Raw genomic sequence first — 8,417 nt, forward strand, 5'->3', positions numbered from 1 at the left:
CCAGGAGCTCAGCGACACGCTCCAGCAGCACGTCGTGGCCGCTCTCCTGCAGCCTGCACCGTAGCAGTTCTCGAGCTACCGTGAGCGCGACCTTCATGTTCGCCTGCTCCCGTCGGCTATGATGTGGCTGCGGCGTGCTTTGAGGCCCTTGCTGCTGATCGTACCTGCCGTGGGGTGAGGGCAGGCGGCGCTTGACCGCGTCGCCCGCGCCCCGCAACATTCTGCGGAGCGCGGGCTGCCTGAGGCGCGGGGTTAGGGTCACTTTGGGCAGGCGGCGCGGCGTGGTCAGGCCATGCCGCCCAGCGGTCGGCGTTGGCCGTTGGGTCGCCGGACATGGAGGCGACGAAGCGGTGGAACGCGGGACAGTGGAAGAAAGATTCCGGCACACCCCTACCTAGTGCGCCAAATGTCGGATATCGGGTTCCGGCAAAACCCTTAAGGTTGGTACTCTGGGGTGCGCGCGAAGAGATTCCCCCTACCGTTCCACGTCCCAACGCCTCGCTGAGAATCTAGGCTACATGATGAACACAAGGGATGCAAAGTTTATACTGGTTCGGGCCACCGTTGTGGTGTAATACCCTAATCCAGTGTGTGGTGTGGTGGATTGCCTCAGGGGCTGATGATGAACAGTACAAAGAAAGAACAGTCTCGCGAGAGGTGTTCTTGGGCTGGTGCGGTGTACTACTTGGGTGAGTTCGATCGCCTCTGTATCGGATGAGAACTCGATCTGCCCCCTACTATGGTGGCTATCCCTATATATAGAGGCCCTGGTCCTCTTCCCAAATATTAAGCGGAAAGGGAGCCAACAACGGCCATTTTGAAGGGGAACATCCGGTACAAGTTATCCTGACTAAAGTTGGTCTTCGACTGCCAAAGGTACTGGCCATGACGCCATCTTGGGCTCCATGGTGACCTCCGTCCTGCCGTTCTACTGGCCTTGGTCTCGTTGCACGGAAATAGTAACCTTTACTTGATGCCTTGGTACTCCGTGCCTGCGCTTGCCCCGTTTGCACAAAAGAGGAAACAAGGACATTGCGCAGGCTAGCGCCCGCCTGGTCTTGATCGTCATGGCTTGCCTCATGAGCACCTCGCGAGGTACCCCTGCCTTGATCTCTCCGCCTCCTCGTGAGCCTGCCTAGTGAGGCTGTTCCTGAGGAAGCCTTGCGTCATCCTCCCCGCGAGGCTTGGCCCCTCGCGAGGGTCTTGAGCTTGAGTTGATGAAGATGGACCATACTGGGCCACCCCTTGAGCCACGCCGCAGGCCGCAGGCAGGCAAGTTTGGGGGCCCCCATTCCCAGAACGCCGACACCTCCCGATGAACAGGACCCCCATTTCGACCGTAGCACACAAGTCGGTTTGCTCCATTTTGCGGTACGCCACACCCCTCCCGATCAACATTTCGATCGTAGGAGGTCCGTTTCCTCTGTTTTACGGTACGCCAGACCCCTCCCGATGAACAAGATCCCGTTTTAAACATGGCCGGTCGAACACAAGGCTGTTTCCTCCGTTCTGCGGTATGCCAGGCCTCGTTTCCATCGGTTTTTCCGTCCAAGCCGGTTGGCTCCCACGTGTTCCGTAGCCTCCCGATGAACACGACGCATTCCGTTGCCTCCCCATGAACACGACAACGACGCTATTTCTCCGTTCCGACCCAGCCATGTACACGAGCCCTGGCCATACGTACGCGCGAGTAGGCATTCAAGAGCCCGCCCGTATGTACGTACGTGGCCGTATTTACTTTATTGCACCCTGGCCGATGTACGTATGTGTACATGCTACGTGCGCGCCTCTACATCGACTAGTATGTACGTACACGTTCATGACCAGAATGCCAACGCTAGGTACGCTTCGACCAGGTGGGTCCCGAGTGTGAAGCACTTCCTTCCCTGCGAAGATGTAGCTGTGGGTCCCAGCAGTCAGGGGGGCGAATCATTTTTTTTGCACGGACGCACTTCCTTGCAAGAGAAGATTAGAAGGTGGGTCCCAGTAGTCAGGGTGAAACATTTTTTTGCTAAATACGGTGGCCCATCTGGGGGGTCCCAGCTATCAGGTGGAGGAATAATTATTTTGCGCGTAATAAGGAGGCACTTCTTTGCTGCGGCGGTGGACCCAGCTGTCAGCCTCTCCACGTACAGTCCACGTCCAATGGAAGCCGTTCCTTGACGACGTTGACCACACTGCACCGAGAGAACCAGGGCGGTGGACGATGGCGAGGCCTGGGAAGGGGATGACGCGGAGCCGGGGAAGACGCGGCAGTGGATGCCCATGCATAGAGGAGTATGAGGGTTCACTGGTTCGCTGCGTTGTTAGGCTGCCGTCGTAGCAGAATAATAGGGTGTGTGGGTGAGTAGAGGGATGGCCTGGCCAGCGGTGGGAGTAGTAGGGGGCGGTGAGTCCTCCGCCGCATCGCAGCCGGCCACGGGAGGCAGGAGCACGAGGCACGACCAACGCTGGTTAGGGCGGCTGGAGCAAGAAGACCAGAGGTTGAAGAAGCACTACGGCCGTTGGATGGACATCGTACGGTCACTGGAGCTAGAATCGTGCATATTGACTAAGTTGACAAAGCCCTCCGTCCCCGTCAACTTAGTAGGCCCACAAGTCAGCCTGCCACTATACTGGGTCCCAGCTAGCAGGGGGAGTATTCATTTTTTTTGTGCGTAATAAGGAGGCACTTCCTTGCGTGCGAAGATATAGCTTGTGGGTCCAAGCTGTAAGCGAAGGTCACGTTTTTTCGCGAAATACAGAGGCCCTTTCGGTGGGTCCCAAATGTCAGGTGGAGGAATCATTATTTTGCGCGTAATAAGGAGGCATATCCTTGCATGCGGCCGTGGACCCAGCTGTCAGCCTCTCCACGTACAGTCCACGTCCAATGGAAGCCGTTCCTTGACGACGTTGACCACACTGCACCGAGAGAACCAGGGCGGTGGACGATGGCGAGGCCTGGGAAGGGGATGACGCGGAGCCGGGGAAGACGCGGCAGTGGATGCCCATGCATAGAGGAGTACGAGGGTTCACTGGTTCGCTGCGTTGTTAGGCTGCCGTCGTAGCAGAATAATAGGGTGTGTGGGTGAGTAGAGGGATGGCCTGGCCAGCGGTGGGAGTAGTAGGGGGCGGTGAGTCCTCCGCCGCATCGCAGCCGGCCACGGGAGGCAGGAGCACGAGGCACGACCAACGCTGGTTAGGGCGGCTGGAGCAAGAAGACCAGAGGTTGAAGAAGCACTACGGCCGTTGGATGGACATCGTACGGTCACTGGAGCTAGAATCGTGCATATTGACTAAGTTGACAAAGCCCTCCGTCCCCGTCAACTTAGTAGGCCCACAAGTCAGCCTGCCACTATACTGGGTCCCAGCTAGCAGGGGGAGTATTCATTTTTTTTGTGCGTAATAAGGAGGCACTTCCTTGCGTGCGAAGATATAGCTTGTGGGTCCAAGCTGTAAGCGAAGGTCACGTTTTTTCGCGAAATACAGAGGCCCTTTCGGTGGGTCCCAAATGTCAGGTGGAGGAATCATTATTTTGCGCGTAATAAGGAGGCATATCCTTGCATGCGGCCGTGGACCCAGCTGTCAGCCTCTCCACGTACAGTCCACGTCCAATGGAAGCCGTTCCTTGACGACGTTGACCACACTGCACCGAGAGAACCAGGGCGGTGGACGATGGCGAGGCCTGGGAAGGGGATGACGCGGAGCCGGGGAAGACGCGGCAGTGGATGCCCATGCATAGAGGAGTATGAGGGTTCACTGGTTCGCTGCGTTGTTAGGCTGCCGTCATAGCAGAATAATAGGGTGTGTGGGTGAGTAGAGGGATGGCCTGGCCAGCGGTGGGAGTAGTAGGGGGCGGTGAGTCCTCCGCCGCATCGCAGCCGGCCACGGGAGGCAGGAGCACGAGGCACGACCAACGCTGGTTAGGGCGGCTGGAGCAAGAAGACCAGAGGTTGAAGAAGCACTACGGCCGTTGGATGGACATTGTACGGTCACTGGAGCTAGAATCGTGCATATTGACTAAGTTGACAAAGCCCTCCGTCCCCGTCAACTTAGTAGGCCCACAAGTCAGCCTGCCACTATACTGGGTCCCAGCTAGCAGGGGGAGTATTCATTTTTTTTGTGCGTAATAAGGAGGCACTTCCTTGCGTGCGAAGATATAGCTTGTGGGTCCAAGCTGTAAGCGAAGGTCACGTTTTTTCGCGAAATACAGAGGCCCTTTCGGTGGGTCCCAAATGTCAGGTGGAGGAATCATTATTTTGCGCGTAATAAGGAGGCATATCCTTGCATGCGGCCGTGGACCCAGCTGTCAGCCTCTCCACGTACAGTCCACTTCAGATGCATGTCGGTCGTTGACCACGTGGACCAGGCCGCGCCGAGAGCACCAGGGCGGTGGACGGTGGCGAGGCCTAGGAAGGGTACAAAACGGAGGCAGGGAAGACTCGGCAGTTTTTTTCCCACGCGGAGGGGAGTACGACTGTACGAGGATTTACTGGTTCGTCTGCCGCAGCCGGAGAATAACAGCTGGTGTGGGTGAGTAGAGGGATGGCTAGGCCAGCGAGGGGAGTACGGTGGGGCGGTGAGGCCTGCGCGGCAGCACGGCCTGCCGCAGGGAGGAGGGAGCAGGCAGTCCCGCCGGCGCTTGTTTGAGCGCCTGGAGCAGGAACAGCAGAGATTGAAGAAGCACGACGGGTGTTGGATGGACATCCAACTGTCACTACTTGTGCGTCAACCTTTTTTTAGGGAAGCCTCAAATCTGTGGAAAACATCATACAGCCCATCTGCCATTATTTCTAATAATTCACAGCCCATTTACTAATTCTTAAGGTTTTTTTGGAGCCCATATACTTTTTGTTAGCATTACAACCCATATTGTGGCCACGATTAAAAAATTATACGAAATTTTGCATATTTCAGTGCGATCCGAACTATTTTTAATCCCGAAATTTTGAGTCACATTCAAACTGATTTTAAAAATAAATGTATTTCAATATAAAATCCAACAAATTGTCCATGCATAAAATCAATGCAATTTAAAATCTCAAAATGAAAAAAAGAAATTTGAAACTAATTGCCGGTTTGATGTGTTTTGAAAATGTATAACCCATTTCTCATTACTAATAGGCCATTTTCTCGGCCAGCCGAATGAAGCTCTCCTCGTCTTGAAAGATTTGCAGCCCAATAGGCCTGACAAAGCGACTTACTTGGCAAATTACAAAAAAACTTGGCTGTGGCCGTGGACCCAGCTGTCAGCCTCTCCACGTACAGTACTCTTCCAATGGAAGTCGGTCGTTGACAACATTGATCACACCGCGCCGAGAGCACCAAGGCGGTGGACGACGGTGAGGCCTAGGAAAGGGACGACGTGGAGCCGGGGAAGACGCGGTAGTGGATGCCCACGCGGAGAGGAGTACAAGGGTTCACTGGTTCGTCTATGGTGTGAGGCTGCCGTTGCCGCAGAATAACAGGGGGTGTGGGTGAGTGGAGGGATGGCCTGGCCAGTGGTGGGAGTAGTATGGGGGCGGTGAGGCCTCTGCGGCAGCACAGCCGACCACGGGAGGTAGGAGCAGGCGGCACGACTGGCGCTGCTTTGGGCGGCTGGAGCAAAAAGACCAGAGGTTGAAGAAGCACTAAGGCCGTTGGATGGACATCGTATGGTCACTGGAGCTAGAATCGTTCATATTGACTAAGTTGACAAAGCCCTCTGTCCCCGTCAACTTAGTAGGCTCACAAGTCAGCCTCCCACTGTGGTGGGTCCTAGCTGGCAGGGGGTTTTCATTTTTTTTATGCGCAATAAGGAGGCACTTCCTTGCATTCGAAGATATAGTTGGTGGGTCCGACCTGTCAGTGGAGGGAACATTTTTTTCGTGAAATACAGAGGCCCTTCCGCCGGGTCCCAGATGTCAGGTGGAGGAATCATTATTTTGTGCGTAATAAGGAGGCATTTCCTTGTGTGTGGCCGTGGACCCAGCTGTCAGCCTCTCCATGTACAATTCACTTCCGATGGATGTCGTTCGTTGACCACGTTGACCGCGCCGTGCCGAGAGGAGCAGGGCGGTGGATGTCGGCGAGGCCTACGAAGGGAACGACACAGAGCCGAGGAAGACACGGCAGTGGCTGCCCATACGATGGAGAGTACGAGGGTTGACTGGTTCGGCTGCCGTCGCCGGAAAATAACAGGAGGTGTGGGTGAGTAGAGGGATAGACAGGCCAGGGATGCGAGTATATGATGGGGCCTTGAGGCCTGCCCGGCAGCACAGCCGGCCACGGGAGGCGGGAGCAGGCGGTTCCGACAGCGCTGGTTTGGGCGTCTGGGGCAGGAAGATCAGAGACTGAAGAAGCATGATTTCCATTAGATTGACATCTAACAGTCTGACGTTGGTAGAGCCAATTGTTGACTAAGTTTCTTTTTTGATAAACCTTGTGTACGCATGAACTTAGTAGGCCCACAAGTCAGCCTCCAAATCAGTGGTAGACAACATAGAGCCCATTTGCTATATTTTAATAATTCGCAGCTCATTTACTAATTCTTAAGTCATTTATTACAGCCCATTTTCTGCCCAGGACCACGGTCAAAAAGTTCAACCTTATTTTGCATATTTCGGTGGAGTCCGAGCTTTTGTAATCCCGAAATGATAAACATTTTTTAAGAACTTATTGATTTGCCAAAAAAATCGTTTTGTTTTCGTAAGAAAATAAGACGTGGGACAATTGAATTGGTTTAAGGGAAAACCAGCGGTAAAAAATCAGCGCTGGGAGGGAAAACAACAACAAAAATAAGGATGTAAATATGAAAAGTGAATTTTATGTATTTTTAATATAATGATACGTGTATATGAACTAGTAATACTATAGGTAGAGATTAGAAAATGGATGTAGGACATGCGTTTCAAGAGGAAATCGAACTAGGCTGTGTGTTTGATTCACTAAAAAAAGTGTCTGCGGATGTTTTAAGACAAAATATAACTAACGCTTGCAGGCCAGAGGCCAGTAGATACCTGCTGGATCTTTGTGCCCCGTTGTCGTCATGGGTTGGGCCTGTTAAAAACAAAACCAAGCCTGGGCAGTCTACATCCCAGTTGAAACTTGCTCGACCTGAAAAAACAATTTACGTGCTCAATAAACGAGAGAATTCTGCAAGTACAAACTGATAAGTTGGATGCAGCAGGGATATTGTTTTTTCATCGTGATAATAAGAGCATGCACTTGTTTCGAAAAAACTTGGGGAACTGGGAATTCAAAGGGCAGGTGCTTATGCTACCCATCAAATAAAAATCAGGTGCCTGAAAATTCGTTTCAAAACAAATGATCCAGCTTTATATCCACGTCGACCGTCGGCATGACGGTTGGAAGCAAATGCCAAGTTCATACCAAAAGATCATTAACAACAATACCAACTTGCGGACGACAAGGTAGTACAAGTACCAATACCAAACTAACTTATAATCTTTCTACTCTTGGCCCTAGTGTTCGTCTGGTAGAAAATCTTGCAGAGGACCAGCTCCCGCTCCTTCTCTTGCTCCAGGTCCCCGAGGTGGTACTGGTGCATCATCCATTTGGTCCTATGATGGTCGAAGTTCTTGTTGGTGTGCAGCACCAGAACCTTTTTGCTGCTCATCTACTGGCCGTTGACCATCACCGGCAAGGTATTGCCGGTGTTATGCCACATCGCGTGCATGCTGCACTCTGACTGTATCTTGCGACGCGTCCACGTGCACCTTTTGAACGCCCTGGAATTGCGCTGGAAGAAATGCTTACTTAGTCCACTCAGTGTGACACCTGCAGTATTGTCGAATACAGGTTTTAGTGTACGTAGTTGGCATTTTCATTACATCTTTGGCATGTTGCAATCACTTGTTTCACATTTTATTAACTGTCAAACTGTAATTGCTTCACCAGGTCTGCGTCTAAAAAGAAAAATAGAGCTATGAAAAAAGGAATATGTTTGTGCAAGTAGATGGCCGATCGGTGTCTTACTTGGAAGTTTCTCAGGATGGGTGTAGCATATGTCGTCCTTGCTGTCGATGGTTGGCATGAACAAATTGATGAGAGGGTGAGATCTCGCGCTGTTAGCACTCACTTTGGCCTCAAGGTGCTCGATCAGCTCCTGATCCGTGGGATCGAACTTGACGCCAGCTGATAGCACCGGCCAATCCTTCTTCGAATTGCATGGGTTAATTCCAGTTATATGGTACTCAATGTATGATCAATCGACTGTTTTAAGTGAATGATGAAAGATTTCGACAGATAAGTGGTACTCCAAATCTGATGTCCAGAATACCCGAACACGCCGCCGGGATTCTTGTGTCACCTCACATGCAGCATGTTGTCACGTCAATTCAATGTGTGGACATGATGAATAATTTGACCGACATATACTAGTACTGCTACTGTACTACTTACTAGTCGTATTTAGTGTCACATTTTGAACTTTAAGC

Source organism: Triticum aestivum, chromosome 5B (genome assembly GCF_018294505.1).
Source record: "Triticum aestivum cultivar Chinese Spring chromosome 5B, IWGSC CS RefSeq v2.1, whole genome shotgun sequence".
Classification (NCBI taxonomy): Eukaryota; Viridiplantae; Streptophyta; class Magnoliopsida; order Poales; family Poaceae; genus Triticum; species Triticum aestivum.